This window comes from Trichechus manatus, unplaced genomic scaffold (assembly GCF_000243295.1).
Source record: "Trichechus manatus latirostris isolate Lorelei unplaced genomic scaffold, TriManLat1.0 scaffold00047, whole genome shotgun sequence".
In the NCBI taxonomy this organism is placed as follows: Eukaryota; Metazoa; Chordata; class Mammalia; order Sirenia; family Trichechidae; genus Trichechus; species Trichechus manatus.
This window is the reverse complement of record NW_004443983.1, coordinates 12,794,009-12,804,022: the sequence shown is the minus strand read 5'-3', so window position 1 is coordinate 12,804,022 and position 10,014 is coordinate 12,794,009.

Here is a 10,014-nt window from a genome sequence, read left to right as displayed (position 1 = left end):
GTGTACAAAAATACTTTTGAATCTCTGGCAGGCTATCTATAATCAAGCAAAGTCTCCTCTTCCTATGCCAGCAGCTGCTGCATTTTAAGTGCTTTCCTAGGGATTCTATGTTGCCAAAAAATACAATTACTTTTTCCCTTACTTCAGAAAACTTTTAAACAAACTGTAAGAAAATGTTAGACTACAAAATAAGAATCTACAAAGAAACTTGTTCCAATCCCATGCATTTTGGCTGTAAGGCGCAAGCCTGGTGATTCCTTCTTGATAGATTGTTTCATTTGCCTTGTAAGCACCCACGTAAGTGTAATTTAATTTATGTCTCGGGTTGAATTCTATCAGTGGAAATCTGAGCTCTGCAGGATTTGCTGTTGGGCTGCTCCCTGTGTGTGTGTGTTACCATGTAAGGCCTAGGATCTGTCTTCTGGCTGAGCCCAGTGTTCCATAAGATCAGCTGCACAGACAGTGGTAAGAACAGTCATGTCTCCAAATTGATCTCCTATAATTATAAAGTGACAGTGAGCATTCAGGACTGCCAAAAAACCTTTAAAATTTCTGAAATGGCTGTTGTTGTTAGGTGCCATCAAGTCGGTTCCAACTCATAGCGACCTCATGTGTGACAGAATGAAACACTGCCCAGTCCTGTGCTATCCTCGCGATTGTTGCTATGTTTGAGTTTGTTGTTGCAGCCACTGTGTCAATCCATCTCATCAAGGGTCTTACTCTTTTTTGCTCTCTACCTTACCAAGCACAGTGTCCTTCTTCAGGGATTAATCCCTCCTGATAACAAGTCCAAATGGCTGTAGACTTCTATTTTCTATGACTATTTTAAATTAACAGAGCAAAGGGCTATGCAAAAGGAACCAGATTGCCCCAGGATATTAGTTGATCTTGGGAAAGGAGAGGAAGACTCAGATTGACTAATGCCTAAAATGTTCTGTGAGCATTGCTTCAAATTATCACATCTATTAGCTATTTAATACACACAGACCCGTGCAATGTTGATATTATTCTCCCTATTTTCCAAGATGGGAAACTCAGGTACTAAGACATTCATTCTTGTGATGTAAGTCATACAACCAATATATTACGTGACAAAGCCAGAATTTGAACTCAGATCTGTTCTAAATCCAAAGTCCAAGCTCTTTCTGCTAAGTTACCAAGAAAGATTACCTTAGTTTGGTCAGTCCACTAAGATGGTATTTGAGATTTTATTGAGCTAGTCTGTTCAATAGAAAGTGATTAGAACACTTGTACAGACTTTCTTAATATGCACACCTCAGTTGAGGACTAGTCAAGGGGAGTAAGCATACAGGACTAATCTTGTGCCTGTCATTCTAGTACACTCCTATACCTTGCTGGGTAGTAGCCTGGAAGCTGGAATTTAGGCAGCCTCCACAGGGGACCACCCTGAAGCAGAAAGTTACATTGGCACTGGGAAAATGTGGCCCTCAGGTGAAGCCCAGCTTCATTTTCCAGGCTACTGAAATAGAATGGATTTCTCTTAGCCCTGCTACTCCTTGCTGTCACCGGCCTCTTCATCCACTGTCCTGTATAGCTGCTCAGAGTGTGGGCTGCTTGATCTCACTACCAGAGGAGAGCAAAACGCCAGTTGTGAAGGCAGAATGTGTCCTCCTTGTTGCCTTGGAGCTGCAGCAATCAATGGCAGGCACAGTCTTTAATAACAAGCGCAAGGCCATCCTGGCAGAACCTGAAGCTCACAGCAGACTAGAGGCTGGGGCATCCTGCCAGAGAAGAGACTTGAAATATCTCAGGAGAAAGTGAAAAAAAATGGAGTGATTCATTAACTCACACTTTGTCTCTTGAGCACCAACTGCAGTTCTATCCAATCTGGAAACTGAGGGGATCCAATTTTGTATAAAACATAATACATCCTGCCTTTAAGGAGCTTCTGAGCACTTTGATGTTCCTTCCATCCTTTATTATTTATTTATGACACCTATTATATGCCAGGCATTGTATAGGTACTTACTGGATATTCAATGATGGAAAGAAAGAAGAAAAAAAAAAAAACCAGCAAATAACCATGAAAAAACATTAATGAAAGTAATCAGAGTAACACAAATTTGAGTACATGCTACAATCGCAACTATATAAAATACATATGCACCAGGCTGAAGAGGGCATGTGCACAATTGAAAATAATTATGATGGTATCTGGGAGGACAGTTGATTTTTACATTTGTTCAAAATTTTCTTTAATGTTGTTATCATACTGATTTTATAAAGAAAGCAAAAAATAGGAAAATGCTCAAATTAGCAACCAGAGTTAATTGGTTTAAGCTGTATGTTATATAGGTCTCTGATTCTTCAATGTATTTTTTTTTTCTAATTTTAATTAGGAACTTAGATTCCATGAGTATTGAAACTCAATGTAATTTAGAACAAGGGTTGGAGTTGGTGTGGTAATAAATCTATGAAGAAGAGAAAAAAAAGTGTCGTCTAAAAGAAGCACCTACTAAATCTTGATGTCCATTTGTTATAGTGTCAAATTGTAATGTCCAATAATAGTAGGGGAAAAAGCAAAGGAAGTTGGCCCTATAAGCAAGAATTAGAAATTTGATAGGGGTCACTATAAGTCAGAATCGACTCAACGACAATGGGCTTTAGTTATGCACGAAGTAGTAGCCCTGGTGGTGCAATGGTTACAAGCTTGGCTGCTAACCAAAAGGTGGCAGTTCTAACTCATCAGCCACTCCACAAGAGAAAAGACCTGGCAATCTGCTCCCAAAGAGATTAAAGCCTGAAAAATGCTATGGAACAATTCTACTATGTCATATAAGGTCACTTTGAGTCAAAATCAACTCAACAGCACACAACAGCAAAAACATGCGTGAAGTATAGTCAGATATACTTTCGTCCAAGTGAATCTACTGTTCAAGACAGTTTTAAAAGTCGTCACAGTTTGTCCAAAATTTCCTGCAATATGTTTTGCAGAATAATCTTCTCACGTGTCTCAGTTACTTAGCACTGCCATAACAGAAAAATATCACAAATAGATGGCTTTAAACAACAAGAATTTATTGCCTCACAGTTTCGCAGGCTAGAAGTCCAAATCAGGGCATTAACTCTAGGGGAGAGTCCCTTCTTTTGTCAGTAGCCCCAGGCATTACTTGGCACTCCTTGGCTTACAGCCATTTCCTCACATGGTCTCATCCCCCCTGCATGTGTGTCTGTCTCTCTGTATCTGTACTACCCTTTGTAAGACAATACTTGGAAGGGATTAGGTTTAGGACTCACCCTACTCTGGTATGACCTCATCAACATCTTGTTGTTGTTAGGTGCCTTAGAGCCGATTCCGACTCGTAGTGACCACATGCACAACAGAAAGAAACACTGACCCCCCGTCTGATCTTGCACCATCCTCACAATCCTTGCTATGTTTGAGCCCATTGTTGCAACCACTATGTCAATCCATCTCATTAAGGGTCTTCCTCTTTTTCGCAGACCCTCTACTTTACCAAGCATGATGCCCTTCTCCAGAGACTGGTCTCTCCTGATAACAAGTCCAAACTACATGAGACGAAGTCTTGCCATCCTTGCTTTGAAGGAGCGTTTTGGCTGTACTTCTTCCAATACAGGTTTGTTCATTCTTCTGGCAGTCCATAGTGTATTCAATATTCTTTGACAACACCATGATTCAAAGGCATCAATTCTTCTTCGGTCTTCTTTATTCATTGTCCAGCTTTCACATGCATATAAGGCAATTGGCTTGGGTCAGGCACACTTTAGTCCTCAAAGTGACATCTTTGCTTTTTAACACTTTAAAGAGGTCTTTTGCAGCAGATTTGCCCAATGCGGTACATCGTTTGATTTCTTGACTGCTACTTCCATGGATGTTGACTCTGGATCCAAGTAAAATGAAATCCTTGACAATTTCAATATTTTCTCCATTTATCATGATGTTGCTTATTGTCTGTCAGTTTGTCATACTGTGGTGGCTTGCATGCTGCTGTGATGCTGGAAGCTATGCCATCAGTATTTCAAACGCCAAAAGGGTTATCCATTGTGGACAGGTTTCAGCAGAGCTTCTAGACTAAGACAGACTGGGAAGAAGGACCTGGCGATTCATTTCTGAAATAATTGGCCAGTGAAAACCTTGTTGATAGCGGTGGAACATTGCCTAATATAGCACTGGAAGAAGAGCCCCACAGGTTGGAAGGCACTCAAAATACGACTAAGGATGAGCTGCCTCCTCAAAGTAGAGTCGACTTTAATGACGTGGATGAAGTAAAGCTTTCGGGACCTTCATTTGCTGATGTGGAACAATTCAAAATGAGGAGAAACAGCTGCAAACATCCATTAACAACGGAATGTGAAATGTACGAAGTATGAATCTAGGAAAATTGTAAGTCATCATAAATGAAATACAATATGTAAAGATCAATACCTTAGTAATTAGTGAGCTAAAATGGACTGTTATTGGCCCTTCTGAATCGGACAATCATATAGTCTACTATGCCGGGAATGACAAATTGAAGAAGATTAGCATCACATTTGTTGTCAAAAGGAACATTTCAGGATCCATCCTGAAGTATGATCGTATCAGTGATAGGATAATGTCCATACCCCGACCAGGAAAACCGGTTAATATGCTGTTAAGGATTGAATTGTGTCCCCCACAAAATGTGTATCAACTTGGCTAGGCCATGATTCCCAGTATTGTATTGTTAGTGTTGTTGTTAGGTGCTGTTGAATCGATTCCAACTCATAGCAACCCCACATACAGCAGAACGAAACACTGCCTGGTCCTGTGCTGTCCTTACAATCATGGTTATGTTTGAGCCCATTGTTGCAGCCACTGTGTCAATCCATCTTGTTGAGGGTCTTCCTCTTCTTCGCTGACCCTCTACTTTACCAAGCATGGTGATGTCCTTTTTTAGGGAATGATCCCTCCTGATAACATGTCCAAAGTATGTGAGATGTAGTCTCACCAACCTTGCATCTAAGGAGCATTCTGGTTGCACTTCTTCCAAGACAGATTTGTTCATTCTTTTGGCAGTCCGTGGTATATTCAGTGTTCTTTGCCAACGCCACAACTCAAAGGCGTCATTTCTTCTTTGGTCTTCCTTATTCATTGTCCAGCTTTCCCATGCTTAGGAGGAAATTGAAAATACCATGGCTTGGGTAAGGAGCACTTTAGTCCTCAAGGTAACATATTTGCTTTTCAACACTTTAAAGAGGTCTTTTGCAGCAGATTTGCCCAATGCAATACATCAATTGATTTCTTGACTGCTACTTCCATGGGTGTTGATTGTGGATCCAAGTAAAATGAAATCCTTGACAGCTTCAATCTTTTCTCCGTTTATCATAATGTTGCTTATTGGTCCAGTTGTGAGGATTTTTGTTCTCTTTATGGTGAAGTGTAATCCATACTGAAGGCTGTGGTCTTTGATCTTCATCAGTAAGTGCTTCAAGTCCTCCTCACTTTCAGCAAGCAAGGTTGTGTCATCTGCATAACGCAGGTTGTTAATGAGTCTTCCTCCAATCCTGATGCCATGTTCTTCCTCAAATAGTCCGTCTTCTCGGATTATTTGCTCAGCATACAGATTGAATACATATGGTGAAATGATACAACCCTGACACATACTTTTCCTGACTTTAAACCATGCAGTATCCCCTTGTTCTGTTAAAATGACCGCCTCTTGATCTATGTCCAGTGTCCTCATGAGCACAATTAAGTGTTCTAGAATTCTCATTCTTTGCAATGTTATCCGTAATTTGTTATGATCCACACAATCAAATGCTTTTGTATAGTCAATAAAACACAGGAAAACATCTTTCTGATATTCTTTGCTTTCAGCCAATATCCATCTGACATCAGCAATGAATATTCCTGGTTCCACATCCTCTTCTGAATCCGGCTTGAACTTCTGGCAGTTCCCTGTTGATATACAGCTGCAGCGGCTTTTGAATGACCTTCAGCAAAATTTTACTTGCATGTGATATTAATGATATTGTTTGATAATTTCAGATTTGTTTGGATCACCTTTCTTGGGAATAGGCATAGATATGCAAGAGTCCAGTCTGTTGGCCAGGTAGCTGTCATCCAAATTTCTTGGCATAGATAAGTGAGCACTTCCAGTGCTGCATCCATTTGTTGAAACATCTCAATTGGTATTCTGTGAATTCCTGGAACCTTGTTTTTCACCAATGCCTTCAGTGCAGCTTGGATTTCTTCCTTCATTGCCATTGGTTCCTGATCATATGCTACCTCCCGAAATGGTTGAACGTCCACCAGTTCTTTTTTTTTTGTATAGTGACTGTGTGTATTCCTTCCATCTGCTTTTGATGCTTCCTGCATTGTTTAATATTTTCCACACAGAATCCTTCAATATTGCAACTGGAGGCTTGAATTTTTTCTTCAGTTCTTTCACCTTGAGAAATGCTGAGCGTGTTCTTCCCTTTTGCTTTTCTATCTCCAGGTCTTTGCACATGTCATTATAATACTTTACTTTGTCTTCTCTGTCTGCCCATTGAACTCTTCTGTTCAGCATTTTAATTCATCATTTATTTCTTTTGCTTTAGTGAGTCAACATTCAAGAGCAATTTTCAGAGTCTCTTCTGACATTCATTTTGGTCTTTTATTCTTTCTTGTCTTTTTAATGACCTCTTGCTTTCTTCAAGTATGATGTCCTTGATGTATGATGATGAAAACACATCTGGTCTTCGATCATTAGTGTTCAATGCATCAAATCTATTCTTGAGATGGTCTCTAAATTCAAGTGGGATATACTCAAGGTCATACTTTGGCTCTTGTTGACTTGTTCTAATTTTCTTCAGTTTCACCTTGAACTTGCATATGAGCAATTGATGGTCTGTTCTGAAGTCAGCCCCTGGCCTTGTTATGACTGATGATATTGAGCTTTTCAATTGTTTCTTTCCACAGATATAGTCAATTTGATTCCTGTGTATTCCATCTGGTTAGGTTCACGTGTATAGTCACCATTTATGTTGGTGAAAAAAGTTATTTTGCCATCTGATGTGATTTTCCTGTGTTGTAAATTCTACCTGTATGATGTTAATGAGGCAGGATTAGAGGTAGTTATGTTAATGAGGCAGGACTCAATCTACAAGATTAGGTTGTATCCTGAGTCAATCTCTTTTGAGATATAAAAGAGAGAAACAAGCAGATAAACAGGGGACCTCATGCCACCAAGAATGAAGAACCAGGAGGGTACTGCATCCTTTGGACCCGGGGTCCCTTCACTGAGAGAGCTCTTAGACCAGGGTAAGGTTGACGACAAGGAATTTCCTCCAGAGCCAACAGAGAGAGAAAGCCTTCTCCTGGAGCTGGCACCCTGAATTAAGACTTCTAGCCTCCTAGGCTGTGAGAGAATAAGTTTATCTTTATAAAGCCAGCCACTTGTGATATTTCTGTTATAGCAGCACTAGAAAACTGTTGTAGGTTGGGTTCTCTAGAGAAGCAAAACCAGTAAAGGATATAAATATATGAATAGAGAGATTTATATTAAGGAAATGGCTTATTTGATAGAAGAGGCTAGAGTATTGCAATTCGGTGGGTCAGGCTGGAGGCTTCTCCTGATTCACGTAGCTGCAGGGGCTGGCAAACCCAAGATCGGCAAGTGAGACAGCAAGGCTCTGGCTAATAGGCTGTGAAGACAAATCCCAAGACTGGCAGACAAGACGGAAGATAAGCTGGCAGTTCAAGTCCCAAGAACCGGAGGTCAGATGAACAGGAGCTAGCTGCAGGATCCAGCGCAAGCAAAAGCCCATGAGCCTTACCAGAAAGTTCACCTATATTGGATGCAGGCCACACTCCTAAGGAAGCTCTTCAACTGATTGGCTACTCACAGCAGATCCCATCATGAAGGTGATCACATCATTATATGACTGACTGCTAAACTACATCGTAATGGCAAAACCACTGAGATTCATGGCTCAACCAAGTTGACATACAACTTTAATGATCATAATAACTAAGGCAGAATTTGGTACCAAGGGAGTGGGGTGCTGCTCTAACAGATACCTAAAACGTGAAAGCAGTTTTGAAACTGTGAATGGGTAGAGGCTGTAAGAGTTTTAAAGTGTCTAATAGTAAAAGCCTACACAGCACTGAAGAGACTTAGTGGAATTATGGACATCAAAGTCAATTCTGGTGAGGACTCAGAAGGAAGTGAGTTGTTACATTGGAGACAGTGCAGACGGTGAGAAGCAGCAGCAGAGAAACAGCAGGAGCAGAACCAGGAGACCAGTGTGAGACAATGCTGGAGCCGACCCATGGGCGAAAGATTTGAGTACCTTTGCGCAAGTGGCTTCCTGGTGGAGTAGGATGCTTCTGGTCACTTACCAGTGGAGCTAGGCTTGCTGGCCAATGGAGCAAAAGAGCTGAATACCTTCCAGCCGAAGTTTAGTGGTGGAGTGGGGTGCCTCCAGGCACTTGTCGGTGGAGCTAAAGAGCTTTGGAACACTTGCCCCAGCAGGGCAGACATGATCAGTGAGGCATAAGGGGCTGAGAGCCCAAGGAAAAAGAAAGCAGAAGCTGAATGACAAGGAACATAGGAAGCACAGCTGCCTCATTATCAAAAGTGGGGCCATGACCTCTGAGGTCTCAAAGGGTGGAGTCATGGCCTCTAGGGTTTCAAAGGGTGGGGCCACAGCCTCCTAGGTTTCAAAGAATTATTTCACTAACTCGGTTCCAGACTATGGGGCTGCCTTTCACAAGTGCCAGCAGTATGGGGCCAGGTCTACTGCCCAAGGCTAAGGAAGCTGAGCTGCCATGACCAAGGGCAGAAGAAAGGGTTCTGCCAGGGCAGAGGGGATAGGGTCGGCACTGAGGTGGACTAGGAGAATTGGACCGCCCAAACGTGAGGGAGCAGAGTTGCCCTTTCAGTAGGTCTGGAAGGTGGAGCTGAAGCCCAGGGCCATGGGGCCTCCACCCAGAATATGAGAGTGTGGCCAACACCCATAATCTGGAGGGCAGGGCCATTGCCTAAGTGGTCTCACAGAACTGAGGATTATTTTCAAGGCTTGAGAGCTAACGTAATGTGTGTTCTGCTGACTTGCTTGGTGCTTATTTTCCCTTCTTTCCCTCCAGTTTCTCCTATTTGTAATGGAAGTGTCCAGTTTGTGCTTGTTCCACCATTGTACTTTGGAAGCAGATAACTTGCATTCTAAATTTCACAGATGAAGAAATTTTTGGAATTTGGACTTGGAGGAAGATTTAAGACTTTTGCTATGATATGATGGAGTGAGTGTGTTTTTACATGTGGCAAAGACATGAATTTTTGGGGGGGGTCAAAGGGCAGAATGTTATGGATTGAATTGTGTCCCCCAAAAATGTGTACATCCAAAGTGCTCCTTAGAAGCAAGGATGGCAAGACTTCATCTCACATACTTTGGATGTGTTATCAGGAGGGACCAGTCCCTGGAGAAGAACATCATGCTTGGTTAAGTAGAGGGTCAGCACAAAAGAGGACGACCCTCAGCAAGATGGACTGACACAGTGGCTGCAATAATGGACTCAAGCATCACAACAATTATGAGGATGGTGCAGGAAAAGGCAGTGTTTCCTTCTGTTGTACACAGGGTCGTTATGAGTAAGAACCAACTCAAAGCACCTAACAATAACAAACAACAAAAATGTGTATCAACTTGGCTAGGCCATGATTCCTAGTATTTTGTAATTATCCACCGTTTTGTAATCTCAAGTGATTATCCTATGTGTTGAAAATCCTACCTCTATGATGTTAATGAGGCAGGATTAGATCAGTTATGTTAATAAGGTAGGACTCAATCTACAAGATTAGGTTGTATCTTGAGTCAATCTCTTTGAAATATAAAAGACAGAAGCAAACAGAAAGACAGAGGGACCTCATGCCACCAAGAATGAAGCACCAGGAGGGTAGCACGTTCTTTGGACCCAGGGTCCCTGTGCTGAGAGCTCCTAGCAGGGGAAAATTGATGACAAGGACCTTCCCACAGAGTTGACAGAGAGAGAAAGTCTTCCCTGGGGTTGGTACCCTGAGTTCATAC